The following is a 20,250-nucleotide window of genomic DNA, read 5'->3' as shown; positions in this document are numbered from 1 at the left end:
TCCATATTTGACATAAGCCAAATTTTGTTTATTGAGACAAGAAAAGTATGAGATCTAAGAAGGTGCTTTATTAATAAAACTTTACAACTAATAATGACAAACGGTAAAGTTTTATTTCACTGCGCAGACAACTAGCTAGTTCATTTTAAATAATCATCAAATATTTCATACCTATTTCAAATCATACAAATTATTCCATAAACTTACATCTGACAAAAATCAATTTCTATATTATTCACATAGACCTTTCAAACAACCCGTTTTGCTTATACGAGATTTCTTATAACTCAATATGATATTCCGTATAATATCCTATTCTGAACAGAACAAATATTGACAAAACGTCCACCACCGTCTCCTGTACTATAATTCCGTTTATCCAGAAGACGGGAGTAGAGGCTCATTCGCGTACTTGCTATATCTCATCTCGCGAAGCTATGTGCATGTGTTGCTATTAACTTTTTATGTGTTTTTCGTGTAAAAATATGTCTTGATTTTGCTGTCTATGTGTGTGTTGGTTCGCGATTGTATCCTTGAATATTAAGGACTGTGCTATATTAAGTATCAAATATTATTTCTTCTTCGTAGTTTTAAAAATTTAAGCATACATAGGGACAGAGAAAGCGACTTTGTTTTATACTATGTAATGATTCCCTCTAGAGATCAACAATGCAAACAAAATGTGTAGGTTGATAATGTTTATATTATTTTGAGCAGCAATATATTTCTATCTCAAAAAATATTTTTAGACAACAAATAATATATATTTTACACACAAAATTCAACGTTGTATTTGTAAACCTTTCAAAATCCCTAACGTAGGTCTGAAGATTAAAAATAAAATTCAGCGCCAGACACCTTTTTACACCTAATTTCACTCACAATATAGATAAATGTTACAACAGAAATTCTCAAGTTTAACATACAAAAAATAAAGACTAAATATACCTAATAGGTCGGTACCTAATGCCGAAAAATTATTGCAAAAGGGTTATAAGGACAAACGTTATAAGCTATTCATTAAATTAATTATTTTAAGAATTAGATTTGTGGTCGGTGCGGTTGTTCAAACTCAAACTCAAACTCAAACTCAAACATTTATTTATTCAATTAGACTTCTTCTAGAAGCACTTTTGAAACGTCATAAGTACATGTTTTTAACATTACCACCGTTACCGTTAGAAATCTAATAGGAATACAACTTATTAATTAATTAATAATATATTAAAAAGGAATTGAATTGAATTTTAAATTATTTGAAAGAAATAAGAACATAATATTATGTTTTGTATGTTATATTTAAAATATTGATATTAATTTAAAGATACTTTAGAATTTCTCAGCGACTTTGGATTATCCTAATTGTCATAATTCAATTATAGTACTTAATCTAATTTGGAACAATGTACGGATAAACAAACATCTTAATAAACACTTTGCAGTCTATTAGCATTATATAAAAAGCGTACTAACTTCCTTTTTCTTCAATTGGTTAAATATCTTTATTATATGGTAAATGAGATACTTTATATTTATTTCTCGAACGGAAATAGAGATAATAATAATTAGATACATCCGTTCAGGTGGTCAATACAACTTATTAGGATGTTTTATTCGAGCAACTATAAAGACTCTATCGAAGACATTATTCTTAAATTATGTTACTAACATTAAATAATGTATAACTTAAGCTCATGACTTTGCTATAATTGTATAAGTATAAAAAATCATTAAGTTTAAACCGAGGTCATCTAAATTAAAATTGTATAAGTATAAAAAAATCATTAAGTTTAAGTGTTTACCCACAAAATTTCGGGTCATTTGTAACAGGATGGCGGTTCTACAGGGGTCTTAGTACGCAATGACAAAAAGAAAAATGATGGTCAGAACGCTGATACCGGACACCTTAAGATACTGTAATATAAAATATTACAGTATCTTAAGATAAAATATTATAGTATCTTCACCGTGTGTGACGCGCTTTACGACTGACCCGTGTTCCAGTGCACGTATCAAGATGAAATATACATTCGTCAAATTGCATCGTAATGTAAAATCATTGATGTTATGTATCATCACGATACGTGGAGCGAATACCCTAATAATACAAAATATAGTCTAATAAAACGATGCAATTATTTTACACTCGTGAAATTATTATATTGTCACCGATCCTTGATACGTGTACAAAGTTTGAATTAAGTCTGCCCGTTTAAGGTCGGTAAAAATCAAGTGTAAGAGTCGGTTACATACAAATATATACAGGTGAAACTAATAAAGGTATGTTAAAAATAAGACGACCCACTGTTTATTAAAAAAAATGTGTGCGTGTACTAGTTAGTGTACACGCGTAAGAAGTGAAACTTCTTTATGAAATTATTTTTCAAAAAATAATGTACTATATGCAACTTTACAGAAATACGTCGAATCAAGCGTGGTAGGGATAAGAAAAAGATGGCGCGTAACGGAAAAATGTTACGCGTAACGAAAAAATGATACTAAATTTTTTTCCAACCCCGATAAATAAGTTTCACTTCAATAAAAATACATCTTGCATAATATTGTCCACAATCAAGTTATTAAAGGCAATGTACAGTAAATAAACATAAAACCACAAAGCAAAGCGTGGGCAGTTTGTCTTTGTATAAGCCCTTTTTATATTGCCTGGCAATATTCTGGAGTCCATAAAAAGCTCTTAAAATATAAGAGGTTTAGAAAAACCCAGCGGGATTCAAAGTTTCGGCAGTAATTGAATTTTTTAAGTAGGCTCTGTAAGTGCTTAATGTAAGCGTAATCTAGCATACTACGATGTATAAATCTGAATGCCTAAATTTAGACGGTTTGTGAATTACTTATGCTGTACTGAATATGCAAATACACTGTCGATGAGCTATTGTAAAAACCAAATTGTGTCGGAAATAAAATATTTCAGATGAAAAAATTTACTTGCAAAATATTTGTTCTTTAATCCCTACTTAATATTATAAATGCGATAGTAACTCTGTCTGTCTGTCTGTTACGCTTTGCCGCTTAAACCTCTCAACCGATTTTGATGAAATTTGGCACAGACAATCTTTAGACCCTGAGAAAGAACATAGGCTACATTTTATAAAAAAACCACGCGGGCGAAGCCGCGAGCGGAAGCTAGTTATCTGTAAGTTACTATACATCGAATATAAGCGTCATTATTTATAATAATAATGTCCATATATTTTATTAATTATAGCTATACAAAGCATAACATATATTATTAATTATTATCTTTTCCGATCAAATCTTTCGTACATTATGTTCGGAAATAAACCCAAAATAAGGGTTCTCTTTACATTCTGTTGAATTAATAAATTATCAAGAGGTTTTGTATTTCAACCTTTTGACATTTTTAATAAAGTATCATGTTCGGAAATGGACATTATTTTTTTTTTTAATTTACACGTTTTTTTATTTATATTTTACCCGAACCAACGATAATTCACCTTTGATAAATAAAATTGGAGTCTTTATTATATAATTTTTCCTTCAATGATTATGTATATTAAGATTTATTTTAATGGAAATATTTATGTATTAATTATACATACGGATATTTATTTCCTTGTAAAGCGACATATAAAGACGGACAAACACACAACCCCAATATAAAGCAACCCCTTGAGTAACTTTAAAATTATGGAATAAATACAACACAAAAGAAAGAAAATACCAACAAAGAGATATATATTAAGATGATTAATAGACTGAAAAATTAACACAGTACAGTCCATTAGCGGTCTTTCTTTTCTTTTAATTTAATTATTATCTTTTTACTAGCTTTCCTACCGCAGCTTAGCCCGCTTTGTTTCAAGGTCATGGTATTACCGTCACGTAATGGAGAAAGGCGACGATTTTGGTATCTTTGAATCTTGCCAAAGAAGTTTTTGACACTTGTGCTCGGCACACACGCTCTTTTTTATAATATTATTACATATGCTAGAATGTTAACATTTTCATGGGTAAAAAATTTCATTGGGCTAGTAAAAAAATAAAAATATCGTAACACTTAAAACTCTCACTAAAACGCATTTGTTTGAGCGTTTGTTTGAACTAAATAAAATGAAAACGCTAAATAAATATCGATCCAACACGAATCATTCTAGATAATCAATTGTATAACTATAATATATTTCTAGTAAAGTTTTTTTAGTCCTTATGTTCTCATTACATTTTGTTTGCTGCTATAATCCATACTTTATTATAAACTAGCTTTCCGCCCGCGGCTTCGCCCGCTTTGTCTAAAACCTAATAAATTATAATATACTAAACCCTACCTCTTGAACCACTGTATGTATTAAAAAAACTGCATCAAATCTGTTGCGTATTTTTGAAGATTTAAGCATACAAAGGGACATAGGGACAGAGAAAGCGACTTTGTTTTATACTATTAAGTGATGAATGTTTCCGCTTTTCCGCCTAATATTGTAACAAAAGTTTGTAAAAATATACAAAAACATGAAATCTGTATGAAATTTGGTACAAGAAACCTATACCTAGAATATACTGTACTGTTCTTCACTTTACACGTTTTTAATATTAAATAAAATCTCGAAAACATTTCTCATACATCAAACAGCCCCAACCCCATTATACATATAAAAGCTGTATGAGATTAGTTATTTACTTTTCAATTAAAAAAATATGTATAATAAAGTGTTAAATAAATAAATCTTATATATAAAATTCTCGTGTCACAATGTTAGTCTGCATACTCCTCCGAAACGGGTGGACCGATTCTCATGAAATTTTCTGTGCATATCGGGTAAGTCTGAGAATCGGCCAACATCTATTTTTCATATGTACCACGGGCGAAGCCGGGGCGGACCGCTAGTAATAAATAAAAAGCCGATAACGGAATGAAATCGCCGAAAAGCACTCAATAGTGGATCTTTTGTTGTAACTGCATTATCTCGACTCGCCACCGGGCTCTTACAGCGATATCACGTTTTATAACTTAAGCCGAATGGCTGTTAGCTCGTATCAGCTATGCTGGCCAGAGCTAGTTCAAAATGCTTCAAAAGGTGACTGCTATACCTTTAATACTACTATCAGATTAGTGATGCTTTAGTTTAAAATGCGTTACTAGGCATATAACTACTTCTGAATAAATCAAGTCTCTGCTATTGCAAGTGCGATGTTTTTTTTTTTATAAACTGCTAGCTTGAATTAATCCAGTCAATTATCTAACTGTGTATCAAATTTCATATCGATCTGATCAGCTATTCATGCGTAAAAGAGTACAATTATAACACCCTACTCCCAAACATACAAAAAATCGCGTTTTAATATTAGTAGGAAAGTAGGATTACTTCTTCTGTATAGTAAAAGAAGTCCTTTATTTTACCTAGTTCCTAATACAAAATGAAGAATACCCATATTATTAAATATCAATGAAACCCAAATCTAGAACTACACAAACAGACAAACATTCCAATTTTATCTCAATACAAAATTCCACAATCTCGAAGCACTATGAAGCAATATTACTGGCCATTATAAACCTAATGCTAATGCACTCCTCGATCCATTGAACTGCTCTTTATAAATATACACAATGGGATTTAAAGCTGCGTGTACATTAGAACTATATTTTATTTCTATGTGATTAATAAGTAAAGAAAAAATAATGTGTGGTTTTTATTCCACGAATCTATATTAATTCTATTCCATTAGGTAAATTGTAACCCACAATAATTAACTAATAAATAGAACATTTGTTTTAAATCTCATCCAGTGTACGCATATCTACTTATTCATACCTAAAACTATCTCCTCTCCCATATCTACATATCTACCCTCTTTCTATCATTAGAAAATCTATCCTAAATATTAAAAAATTAAACCATTGGTACTCATATATTTCGTGTACTTTCACTGATCGATCGCACCCACGACACACCATTTGCATAAAAAAAAATATAAATGCAATATTTATTGCACTAATTAGAACTCATAAACCGAATCACATAACGAGTCTATCCATAAAGTTCATCCCATATTGTGAATATATCGTCCATTATGAACAAGTGAGAGTGTGCACTAATGCACCGGCCTCAACTGACCCGTATAAATAATACAATCAAATTATAATGGTGTGTGTGCATTATCTCTCTATTATTAATAAGATTTAATTGATTTTAGAAAAGAGAGATCTTAAGACGTTGGTGTAACAAACTGTCGTAGATAGCCTGGAGAAATTTGGTAGAAATCATTTTGGATTAGAATCTACACAAGAAAATGCATTTAAAAACATCTAGAAACATATTTAAATAAAATACAACGCCTCTTTATCAAAATAACAGTTAAAGTGGAAAATATGGGAGATTTTGTAATCTCGCATATGAGTTGTCTCATAAAATTATGTAATTGGAATTCTACGTTTATTACTTTTGATTCAAAGTTTAAACATGAGACAAATATGCCAAACCGTTTTTCTCATTTCAAGATTAAAAACCTTATGCCGAATTTCCGCTATCCTCTCTCTATCACTACATAGTATAAAACAAAGTCGCTTTCTCTGTCCCTATGTATGCTTAAATCTTTAAAACTACGCAACGGATTTTGATGCGGTTTTTTTAATAGATAGAGTGATTCAAGAGGAAGGTTTTAGTATATAATTTATTATGTTTTAGACAAAGCGGGCGAAGCCGCGGGCGGAAAGCTAGTTAATAATATTATGTTACACAATTTCCAACAACAAAATTTCGTTAAATTCTATTCTTAGTTAATTTTTGGGTTCGCCTCCTGTCACCCAGTGAACGCGCGCCTTTACTAAGGCATGTTTCAATTAACACTAATGAAGTCGTATGACGTAATTCCCATTCATGTTATCCCGGTAATGACACACATGTGAAGTTATTTTTTATTATAATACCTTTTTATGAAGAGGATACATTATTACCCTTTGACGTGTTAGTTAGATATTGCGTCAGAGTCCAATCCTTGTGAATGAAAAAGTTTTTTTTTTGTAATAGATGGATGTTTCTTCTATAGGCACGAAGGCCGTCGTACGTCCGTAAACGCTTTCACGCCCAAATTACTGAACCAATTTTGATGACATTTAAATAGCTACATATACCTAGACTGAAATCGAAACTCTGGCAATAAGGAAAAGATCTTTGTGATAATTATTAATTACTAAACTAGAAGAGAGTGAAATAAGCCATTTAATATGCACTGTCTGTCAAACAATAGGAAAGCATGTTATATGAAATACGCAAGCGTAGACGCGGGCGCAAAGCTAGTTAAGAAATAAATAATCCCTGTCTTGACACAAGCAAAGTAATATATTTTTTTAATTCGATATTTTCTTGACGTAGAAGAAAGTAAATTATTAAACATTCCTAGGTTCGATTCTCAGTCCGCGCACACGAAAACCAAAACACGACCACAGTTCCAATTTAAACTTTACCAAGCTTTAACTTGAATCGACAAAATTTACAGTATAATAAGTACTTGCAACTAAGTTGGCAATAGCAGCACCTGTGCGTTACTAGCTTAAACTTTAAGCCTTGTATATCTGTATTCATTTTAAGTTATCAACTTGATATTTATACCTTTAACGTGGGTATTGTAGCTTTGGTAAAATCATACCAAAATTATTCCTTTACAGTTTACGATGTTCCGTATACAGCTTTCTGCCTTCAAAAGGGACCTAGTTATTGATATATTTGGATATATCGATAGTACTCTCCTCTCGACTTTGTTCATGTGAACAATACTAACCAAAAGCGAACAAATAGATGCCGCAATAAGAAATACTATCACTACAGTATGAACTATAGTTTCGTCAGGCTTTGCGTGTGGCACCCCGTGGTATTCACTGATATAAACTTTGTAACTTTAATTTATTTACGTCCTACTAATAAGCAAATTTGTTGGAATAGATAATATTTGTTTGTTACTCTTTTAGAAAAAAAAAATAACTACAGAACGTATTCAGTTGAAACTGTTATAGAGGCTATACTTAGAATAACACATGAGCTATAGAAATATTTTACCCGCGTTATCGTTCGTATGTGAAACCGCGCGGCAAAGCTAGCAAGAAATATATACATTGAACCAGTAATTGTCCCTTCCTCCTTCAAAACATCAACCTCCAAGTTATCACCCATCAAAAATTAACGGTATAAAACAACAATTAAAACCGCCCATTCGAAGTCGTTAAATAATTTTCCAGAAAGCTCCCGAGGGCGAAATTGAAAATAAAAACAGAGCCACCTTCAAATTCATTAATTTTTAATTACTTATTTGGTTTTTAATGACTCCGGCAATCTTCCCCGCAGGATGCTTAGAATGTTTCCGTAATAAAGGAAATTATATTTGGACAGCCGATGAATGCTTTTCACAGAAGATATTTTATTTTTGGACGCACTTTTTGTTTATAATGTCTGACATTATAAGGATGATGCTTTCTTTAGTCTAGCTTGAAATACAACTTCACGGCTTTGGTTTAGATCCCTACGGAGCAGCTTCGCGAAGCAATTGCTGCGCGAAGCAGACTTTCTTGTCTTTAAAGTACCTACCGGTGGTTTTACCTAAGTGCCAAAAACCAACTAAAACGCATGCATAATGCATTAACACCAGCTTCCTTTAAATCATAGAGCGACCACTCAAAATTAACAATAAACACACAGACTAGCATTTATTCTTCTACATCGTCTATCAATCTCCAAACAAATCAATTTCTTCATAACACAAAAGTGTACATAACATATACGTATATACACAGACATAATACTCGTTATTAGGCCGGGAGTTCCGATATAATGAAATTGGTGTATTATCGAAGTTTATTCAAATACGCACACCCACGTATAAATTGGCAGACAATTCCAGGTCGTTTGCATAAACATAGCGCGAGAGATGCTGAAAATTGATGTGATATGCTGCAAACTATTGAATTCTAACTTAGAATTCAATAGTTTGCATATATAGAATATTAGAATTTCTAAGTTGATATTATTTAATTCTCTAAGTTTTCCTTATCAAATTTTTTCCGTGAAAATTATCAATTTCTTACTTATTCGGTTAATATTTAATTCAGCTAAGCACAGAAGCTTAGTAACAAACTATTGCAGTGTAGGTATATTTATATCTTTACTTGCAATCAAAGTTAAAAATTCAGCAAATATGGAAGTTATATCAACAATGGAATTCTAGAAGAATGCCTACGTAAAATAATTCATCCAAAATTCCGTAGACCTAAAATTCCAAGTAATAGTGGCCTCGTCATAAACATAATTCCAGATTCCAGACTAAAAGAAATTCCTATAACTTTTTAGACGGCCTAACCTAGCTTTATTTATTTATTTATTATTTATTTATTTACTCTTCAATAAAACTATACATAGAAAACTTATTGCTAATATACAGAACAAAAAAAAAACAGTATAGTTTATTAGGCGGCCTTATCACTTAGAAGTGATCTCTTCCAGGCAACCTGGGCAAAAGGTAACAAGCTTATTAAATGACAATGGTAGGTGGTAGAAAAAATGGCAAGGATAAAATAAAAAAAAACAAAAATAATAAATAAATAAAATAATATAAACCCATGAAATTATTGTATTGTCACCGATCCTTGATAAGTGTACTAAGTTTGAATTAAATCTGTCCGCGAGTGGATCAAAATCGAGTCTACATGGTGTTGGCCGATTCTCATCGGAGGTGTACCTAATATTGTGACACGAGAATATTTTACATACTTATGTGGATAAAGAGCCAAAATTGTCTTCAGTCGTCTCTTTTCATTCACGATAATTGAATCATGGCATCTTAGGACGTATAATCGTGTGTGCGTTAGTGTGCCGTTTTTTTAGATAGAATGTTGTGTTGGTAACCTATCTACACCTTTTAAATTATCATATCATTGCTAGAGGGAATTAAAGCAGTGAAAAATTTAAGCATGTATTCTATTTCTAGTAAATCCTCACCTGAAAAATATATATTTTTTACCTACTTCATATTTCGTATAAGAAATGTACGTACCAATGTCAGTCTGTCAGCTTTTTATGACGGATAAATTGATAAGATTTACTCTTTTATTTCTGAGTTTTACCTTCAAATCTAGAGATTATTTTGATTTATCAAACTTTGTGGGAAATAAACAGATATATTCAAGGGCAGACTGAAAAGCTTCTTATATAACATATGTATTAAAAATATTTCTCAAAATAAACAAAGTATATAAATGTTTAATTATAAATGATTCGTAATTAAAATGCTTGGATGTGGTTATTGTATATCAGAAATGAACTAAATAAAACAACAAAAACTTATTTATTAAATATGTACACGGAAAATTGTAATTGCATTCATTCCAAGGTAAAAAATATGAGATATTTTGTCTTTATGTCCGGAACGATACAACCTTCTCAGCGAACCTTAACTTTTGTTTCTTTAATTAACATTTTCTCTAATTTCTTTGCTTTTTGTATTCATATTTCGTATGCTATTTGTGTTTAATTAAACATTCTGTTTCTTTGATAAAATATGTTTTTAAATAACAAGTTGTTTGTTGGCTCTTAGTCTATAACGCGAGTCTACGAGCTCTAATATGTAGGAATAGCTAGTACATACGTAGAATCTTAAAGTTAGGGTTATAATACAATTTGCCTTTGAAATACAAAACTTTTTTTCTATTTTTGCGTCTGGGATTTTCTTCTATGTAACAGTACAAATAAAATAATATTATACCTTACTAAAGAAATTGACTTTTTGTTGATACATAATTTTTGTAAACTTACCCTCAATTTCTACGAATTTCCAATATAAAAACGAAATTATATTTGAAGGCCAACTGAAGGAACTTCAACTCACTAAAGCTAATATTTACAAACTCTAACTTTGAAAAAAACTACTCATACATAAAATATATAAGTAAGTTGAATCTTCAAACAATTCAGAAGCTTGTTTTCGTTTAAAAAATAAACATTGATGTTTGTCAGTGTGTTTAGAGAACGGCGAATACCGCTTTTCCAAGGATCGTACATATACATATTATTATTTTATGTTAGGAAATGTTTTTATTGTATACTTATTTTCTGCGTTGATACAATGGGTAAGAAAACCGACAGGAAACACTGGAGTTATTTTTTAACATCAATATTTGATCTGATTTATCTATAGGCACTTTGTTTTATTTTGATACACATGTAGTAAAATTTCAAGGTCGAGTCATGGCGATACCGTCACGTGACGATTTTGATATCTTTGAATCTTGCTAAAGAAGTTTCACTTCTGGGTCGTGTGCTCGGCACACGCTCTTTTTTTGTACCTATGTCTTTTTGCGCTGATCTCGAAAACAACTGTCGAATTGATTAAACATTTGTGTAGGCTGTATATTTTTATATATGCCATATAACACCACTACGACTAATGCTGTACAGATCATCAGTAAAATAAAAAATAGGCACATATAAGAGAAAAAAATATTACTTTTAAAGGCAGACAAAGTTGCGTGGGTGAATAAGTGCTATTTAACTCTGACAGTTGGATTTTGCAGACTAGCTTGCATCATGACAGCATAACAGACAGATATACATTAACATTTATTTAAATATCAAAGCCTAGAGTGAAATGCGAATATTAACTTATAATTTATATGAAACAGTGATGTAGGTATCATAATTTACTCGACTTTTCATAGGTTTTTTTTAATCTAATAGACATATAAAAATCTCGTGTCACAGTGCTAGTTGCCCTACTCCTCCGAAACGACTTGACCCATTCTCATGAAATTTTGTGTGCATATCGGGTTGGTCTGAGAATTTGATTACATTTATTTTTCATCCCCCTAAATGATAAGACAGCTGCTCAAACATTCTAGCTGGGACAGCTAAGAATTTATATGTTTAGAAATTACCACTTTTGCTCTTATTGATGGCTTATCAAAATTAAAAGACTGACTTAAACTATTGATATTCACATCATGTTTTATAAATCTAAATCCTTAGGTTTAATAAATCCCGATCTAGGAATAGGAAGGGTGGAAATCTATTACATATAACCAACAATAGGTATATTATATAACAATGGCTTACACAAATCCGAGTATTGTTACGGCTTCTGTTTTGACTGGTTGATATTTTAATGTATTCTGTCTTCATGTTGTAATTTAGGAATTTCTGCGACTAGTCAAGTGTGATGGAGATTATTTGGGAAACAATTTGAGTTCTATTTCTTAGGACTCAAAATTTATATCATGTTGTAATAGACTGAATACAATGCTACTTAAGTTAAATAAAAACACCTTAAAATATAGAAATAATAAATACAAAAAATAGAACAAGAAAAGAGCGTGTGTGCCGAGCACATGTGTCAGAAATGAAACTTCTTTGGCAAGATTAAAAGATACCAAAAAAGTCGTCTTACTCTATGACGTGACGGTATTACCATGACGCGACCTTGAAATTTTACTCGCTGTACGCCTAAAGTTGCATTTAAAAAAAGGAATAAATCCATTCTTTAATGTTAACAAATTCTAAATAATATATGACAAGCGTTTAAAAATTTACGAGATAATTTATTGATCGTAATTTTACATATTGTAATTTGAACCCGTATTAAGCATGTTTTATGAATGTAAACTATAAATACGTAATAAGCATTACATTTCGGAGTTAATCATTCCTTCAAGATGCGCGCCTTAACCATGATTAATGTTTCTTAGTGTTTGGTACAAATTCTAAGCTTATAGCGCATTTAATTTCTTAAAAAATCCTGCTATATTAAGCTTAAAAACGTCTATAGAATTGACCGTTGCAGTTTTCTTATTAATATTGCTTTTAGATTATTATAATCACTTATACGTTGCATGAAAGTGTAATTATTTATCTCAGGAAAAATATATCTGTGTACAAAATTTTTACCAATTCGGTTCAGTAGTTTTTGCTTGTTACGGTTCCAAACATCTTCACATAAATTATGAAACTACATATCAGTAAAATTATTTATTTTATTTGAAGTAGGTATTATGTATTTTTATTTTTTTTATAAAAAATATTATTTTATTCAAGCAAATCGCTTATAACTTGCAATACACAAATATATTATAAACGAACATACCGCTGAAATGCTTCATAGATAGCGCTGAATAAATTAAATCCGGACGAATCCACATTTCTGTCTGTCTGTTGAATATAATTGCTTTATATATGAGCTTTACCACAATAGTGTTGTATGAAAACTATAATATTTACAAGTACTAACTAATAACTAATTCGGTCTAGTATCTAGGTTCTACTATTTTCATTACAAACTTCGTGGAAATAATAGTATTATCAAGAGAGTTTTATACCGAGGTAATTTGCAAGTTAATAAATAATTCAAATATTTACTTACCTCAATATATCCAAGTATTTTTACATCTGCTTTTCATCTGAAAAAGAAAAACACAATTTAGCATCGATATCTTCTATTTATGATTCGTTAAATATTGATAAAATAAAATAAGGTGTTTTAACTTAAAGTTATAGGAAGTCCTGCGTCGCATGAAAATAATGAAAAAATATGAAAAATGTAACATATTAGACTACAGGCCCATGTTGAAAAAATTATGGGTCATTTGACCCACCACCTGACCTATCTAGAATGATATAAGAGAATAAAATAATAAGATTCAGCACTATGACGTCACTCGTAAGCTGTCCACCTGAGTGCAGATGAGAATTCGAAAGTTCAGGTAGAGATTTTCTCCCCTTGTCTCCATGATTTTTGTACGGCGTTGCGGAATAATGGCTTAAAAGCAGTATAGAAATAGTATGACACAGATGCCGTACAAAAATGGTGGTCCACAAAGTCGGAATTTATTTTTATTTTTCGACAGTTGCCGGGGTAAATTTGGTCATTTGATTTTGTACGGCATCTGTGTCATACTATTTCTATACTACTTTTAATCAATTATTCCGCAACGCCGTACAAAAATCATGGAGACAAGGGGAGAAAATCTCTACCTGAACCTTCGAATTCTCATCTGCACTCAGGTGGACAGCTTACAAGTGACGTCATAGTGCTGAATCTTATTATTTTATGCTCTTATATCGTTCTAGATAGGTCACCTGGTGGGTCAAATGACCCATAATTTTTTCAACACGGGCCTGTAGTCTATATAGCCTACACTGTAAATGGCAATTTTACCTATTAATCAATCATTTTTTACTTTGCCATCAAATTCATTCACAAGCATATACATGACATAATTGACATACAAACACACACTCAATCTTATCTATAATAATATCTATATGAATAATCTTGTAAACGCCACGTCGGGACAGACAGACACGCGTGCTCTCGCATTCATTATATTGAACAGCGTGACAGCCAATAGACCATCAACACGTGGCGTTTCCCATCCGTCAAAGATTATAAAAGTTTGGAACCTGCTATATAATAATACTAGTTAGCTGCTCGTCCAGGTTCTGCCCTGTTTGACACGGAATAAAAATACAGCCGACTATCTTAACCGCGCGGGTTTCATCCTTGGTCGGACGGGTATAAAAATATTTCTACACACCTAAAATTAAAATATATGTATTATTCGCATTTATAATAAAAGTATGGTGTCTCATGTCACTCTCACAATCATCTGTATCTCATATCTTTCTGCAGCTGGTGAAATATTTTTTTTCATTTCAAAAGAGAGTTAATTTTACGTATCATCTAGAAAACTGCATATACATACTATACAAACAGACTATTTTTAATTAACAATAGATTATCAAACTACATTTTACAGACCAATACAATTACTACTCAAATCGTCAAACCTAGGTCTTCAATACCATTTACGCACCTGCAGTATCTACAGGAACTGCAGGTACTTATATAGCAGAAAATAAACACAAAGTGCAAACGATGTCGCGCATCGAGACTAACTAAAATTAGCATACACGCTAAAGTACTCTCCAACCATATTATATAACTTACACAAAATTGCTTTTATCGAAGCAATCTGGTTAATTATTCGTGTTTACTTTACTAGAAAATCAAAATATTTTTTTGTATGTTTTCTGTTTACCTACACGAGGGATCATGGAATTTTTTTAGGGAATAATAATTCTGCCAGTTTTGGAAATGTTTGTTTAAAATAACCTTTGAATTATTTCATGTATGCAGTGCATATTTTTTACATGTTAAATAAAATCACTACATAGTATAAAACAAAGTCGCTTTCTCTGTCCCTATGTCCCTATGTATGCTTAAATCTTTAAAACGCAACGGATTTAAATGCGGTGTTTGTTAATAGATAGAGTAATTCAAGAGGAAGGTTTTAGTATATAATTTATTATGCTTTAGACAAAGCGGGCGAAGCCGCGGGCGGTAAGCTAGTATTATATAAATTAAAATAAATTATCCTATTCAAAATACATGTATCTATCTATTAGAGAATTCATACAAATACCTACAAACATAACTCAGATTAATTTGAAAGAAAGAAAGTAAGAAAACGTTTATTTAATGCCATGCACATAGAGCCATTAAATAAACATCATCACATTTTAGTTAAATTTGTTTTATCTCCAAACAGACGAGACTATTTTTAAAGACTAATAAATCAGAGATGCTATATGGACCTACTATATGCTAACGTTAATGTTGTTTTACTCCATTTGATTAAATTAAAATGAAAGTTAAATAAAGCACCAGTTAAAATCGGACGAAGCCGTGTGCATTAACTTGTATTAAATCATTCTTTCCTCTTCCCAAAGCTACACAAAATAGCTTTTAATCTATCGAGAACCGTCGTTTAAATTATTCATAACCGCTAACTAAGTTTTATTTCTTTTTCGGCTAGCCTCTGAAACTTGTAATTAATGTGACAGACGCTATGACCTTTGGACCTAGGACGGACCTAGGTTATATTTGTTGTACAAGTCCAAAGACTTAACAAATAAGGTGTTATTGGCAGATCATAACGTTAACATAATTTTGAACGTGATATGAATCTTATAGAAACTTTTGACATGTGTGATTGGACGAGTTTTCTGATAGAATGTTACTTACTAACATTTTCTGAATTATCATAAGTTGTTTCTAGAGCGAAATTCTTGTAAAACTTTTGAGCCCTTTGTGACGTAAAGTAATGTTACGAAAAGCTTAGTTTCATAGTTCACAGTTCTTAGTTGTACACATTTCTTAGTTTCACAGGTTCATAGTGCCAGTTTGTAACATTAAAGAACAAGCAAAACCGCATGATAGAACAAGCTCATCAACTAACGAATTTTAATCTCATCAGTAACCTTTAAACCAAACAGCCCAAACTACCAGCCCCCACAAAATATAAATACGCAATCAAAAACTGCAATATTAAGAAGATCAAACAGACCATCAGCTGAGTTTTACATTTAAACCGAGTTATCTTTAACTTTAATATCAATGGAATCAGTTATGCAAATTACTTGGTTCAAATAAACAGTGGGGTGGGGCCACACCTGCGCTCGTGCGAACTTCACGATATATCGTGTGTACGGAAGATATTAGTCCTGGGAACAAGGGTGTTTATGTAGTTAAAACAAATAAACATTACTGCACACGGTAGTTGCACTTGCAGATAAATCAAATTATAACTACTATTCTTACTACTAGGTATAAATGTTTGTTGATAGGTGTATGTTTGTTTTTTTTTTCACAGCTGCTCAGTGCATGCAGTTTTAAAAATTTTCGATTAGTTCAAAATATCTAATAGAATAATAATAAAAAACCTTTATAAATAAATTCAGTACCTATTAATGCTTAGATAATTATCTGAAAACCAAAGAATGAAGATCGTCTCTACTAACTTGCAAAGTGATAATAAATAATGTAGAGATTAACTACGATAACATGGCGCGCCCCTCCAAAATTCAAAACGTTTGAAAGTATTTGTGAAAGTATTTACAATGCACCACCAAGATTCACAACGCATGTGTGCGTAATGAGACGGCCGTCAAACAAAAACAAATCCACGGATTTGTTGCTCGACTAGTCACGCTCTAATCGCTCATTATTATTAGTAATGGCGCTGCACTGACGTATTCTATGAAAACGACACGTGCGTTGTCTTGGGCGCTCGGCAACTTATGATTAGTTGACCAACCAAATCTGGACGTAAAGTACTAAAGACGAATACGTACAACTACATACAAACTCCTTCGTAAGGATGTCACTACACACATTGAAACAGTAATTTGGAGGGGCGCGCCATGTTATCGTAGTTTATCTCTACAATCTTCAGAAGTTTGATTTTTGTTCTTGAATTAATTAAGTGGTAAACATAAATTAATAATAAATTAAGGTTTCAATTATATTCGTGCCTAATATAACGATTAATAATCTACTTCAGTAAAAAATCTGCAATTTACCTTACATGCTAATTTTTTTTTTATTTCTCTGTGCTTATAAACACGTTCTTGTTGCATAATAAGTAATAAAATATACTTACACAATTTATTTACCCTTTTTTCCAAATTTTCATTTCATCGTTCAAAAAATACGGTATACTTACACAGGAAACAATGCATTAACATTATTCAATAATCTATCGACAATAATTAAGTACCTAATTAATATTAAACCTCCGCAGATGTGTCCTGACAATAAGAAAGCAAGGTCAGACGAGTCGTACCGTCAGAAAGTACACGGAAAGTTAGACGACTGTAAGCCTTTGCGGGTGTACTAAAGTCTGACTCGTCATCTATACGGTCTGGTCGCACATATACGCACTGTGCAGGGAATTTTAAATAATAATTTTTGTTTTTATAGTATTGAAATGTAAATTCGACTGGTGGTTTTATTTCGCAGGACAGAAATTCGTTTCAAAATTGTATTAACTCTTGATTCGATCTCGCGACTAAATTCATGAACGATTATGAAATAAATTTCCATTTATTTATTTTCTATACGGCTCAGTGACATAGCCGCCAGCAAATAAAACTGTTATAAAATTTAGTAATAAACAAAACATACATTCATACCTAACATTTAACAATAATATATGTTGCAAGAATTACAGTTGCATATACCCCGCACAGTGCGTAAGCAAGAAGCCATTTCGCCGATTTTAAGTTAAGCGTACTTGTTACGACTTAGTGCTTACTGCTTACGTCTTGTTAGTGTAGTATACACTTGTACACTTGCAAATGTGGAGCGTTGCTAATGCATAGCTGGATTTAACTTAGGTTAAGTGTACGTGAGTTTATTTCCTTTTTAACTAGCAAACACATTCGAAATAATGATTTGTCCACGTGTTGGAGTTAAAACGTATTTTCGTTCGTGTTTTATTTTTTTGACATTATGTTCAAGTATAATATTAGAAACTAGCGGTCCGCCCCGGCTTCGCCCGTGGTACATATTTACGTTTTCTCTACATAAAAACCATCCTCGTACCTCAAGGAATATAATAAAAAAAGAATTATCGAAATCGGTTCAGCCGTTCTCGAGTTATGCGCTTACCAACACATTTTGCGATTCATTTTTATATATGAGACTAGCATGCAGCCCCGGCTTCGCCCGTGGTACATATTTACGTTTTCTGTACATAAGAACCATCCTCGTACTTCAAGGAATATAATTAAAAAAAGAATTAACGAAATCGGTTCAGCCGTTCTCGAGTTATGCGCTTACCAACACATTTTGGGATTCATTTTTATATATAAGATTTTACGAAAAGAAGATAACAAATACACCTTATTCCTTACATAGCAAACGCACAATTCATGAGTTTAATGAATTTGTAGTATCACCATAATTGTTTGTCGGTTTGTCAACTATTATAAATAAATAATATTAGGCTAAAATAATATAAAATTTTTAAACACATTTCAATGTCCATTTTTTAAGTTAATCCATGAATTATATTCTATCTACTTATTAATAAGTAGTTCTACTTCAAACCTGCCTGTACATATGCCTCTATTACCAATATTTCCTATTACCATTATATCGAGAAAGGTCTTATAAAGTGGGCAGAAATGGCTTCATATACTCACAGTTCCGGGGTAATATTCTTTTACGAAACATTCGTACAACTTTTCCATGGAAAATATGATGGAGAAACACGTGTAAAACGATATTTTCTGTTCTTTGTTTATCAATTTATTTCCATAGGAATATAACTCGAACCAAATCGGATTACCTTATATTATATAAATATAAAACTCAAAGGTGACTGATATAGTGATCTATCAACGCACAGCCCAAACCAATGGACGGATCGGGCTGAAATTTGGCATCCAGGTAGATGTTAGGACGGAGGCGTCCCCTAAGAAAGGGTTTTGATCAATTCTCCCCCCAAGGAGATAAAATAGGGGATGAAAATTTGTATCATGTTTATTTATCTTTTCCACGCAGGCGAAGCTGCGGGCAATAGCTAGTATTATATAAGGTAAGGTATTATTTAATTTGTAAAGAGTAAGTTATTAAACTTCAGTTTTCTCTAATATTTTTTTCGGTTCAACGGAAGTTTTATATTTTTCTGAACGAAACAGGTATTAAAGACATTATTCATGATATTATTATTTACAGACGTTTTAATTTCGACTCTTCGAATTACTGTTTCCATATTACAATGCAGATTTATTGCCATAAGTGTAATTACATTTGACAGGTAAAATTTTTGATAACATTAATTTATTATTATGTATCCTTAGGTACTTATATTATTATAAATGCGAAAGATTTTTCTGTTTGTAAGACGCAACGTCGCAACAGGGCGATTATTTTTTCGTCTTGATATAGTCAAAAGACTAGACAGTGAAAAAGGTTACTTTTTATCACTGAGAAACATCTTAGGTATTACTCCTTGAATTTCCATAGACTATGCGGGCTGTAGCTGCGAAAAGCTACACTACACGGATATTTATTAAAAGAAATCACGCAGTGTAAAAATACATTTCCTCATACATTTCTCTATATACATAATTGCTACACAAATCGACACAACATAATATCAATACTTTGAAGAGGGTTCTGGGTATTGCCTTATCGGTCTTCTGCAAGAGCTAGAAACTATTTTTAAGGATTCGCACACATTTCTTATTTAATATTTACTTTCATGTTACTGAACGATTACTTACAATTATTCTTTGAACGAGTAAATACACTCGTAAAGTACATTTTTAGTGTTAAACACGCGCTTTAAAACCGCTTTGTGAGACCAATGTGAAAGTTTTAAAATGAAATCAGTTTTCTTAATTCATACATAGTATCAAAAGCACAACACCAGCGAAATAAATATCA

General features: G+C 31.7%; 1 protein-coding gene across 1 annotated transcript in view; it reads right to left on the bottom strand.

Annotated features, from left to right (window-relative positions):
• kek5 (leucine-rich repeat, immunoglobulin-like domain-containing kekkon 5 protein) overlaps positions 1 to 20,250 on the bottom strand; it is a 215,680-nt gene that overhangs the window by 41,041 nt on the left and 154,389 nt on the right. Inside the window, exon 2 of the mRNA XM_090116937.1 lies at positions 13,375 to 13,411. The gene's annotated coding sequence lies outside the window, so the exon portion shown is untranslated. The remainder of the gene's footprint in view (positions 1 to 13,374; positions 13,412 to 20,250) is intronic.

Source organism: Colias eurytheme, chromosome 26 (genome assembly GCF_061535395.1).
Source record: "Colias eurytheme isolate Ceu_HAF_F1 chromosome 26, ilColEury1 Martin Lab GWU primary, whole genome shotgun sequence".
Classification (NCBI taxonomy): domain Eukaryota; kingdom Metazoa; phylum Arthropoda; class Insecta; order Lepidoptera; family Pieridae; genus Colias; species Colias eurytheme.
Note: the sequence above shows the minus strand (reverse complement) of the source record. Positions and strands in the feature narration are given on the sequence as shown.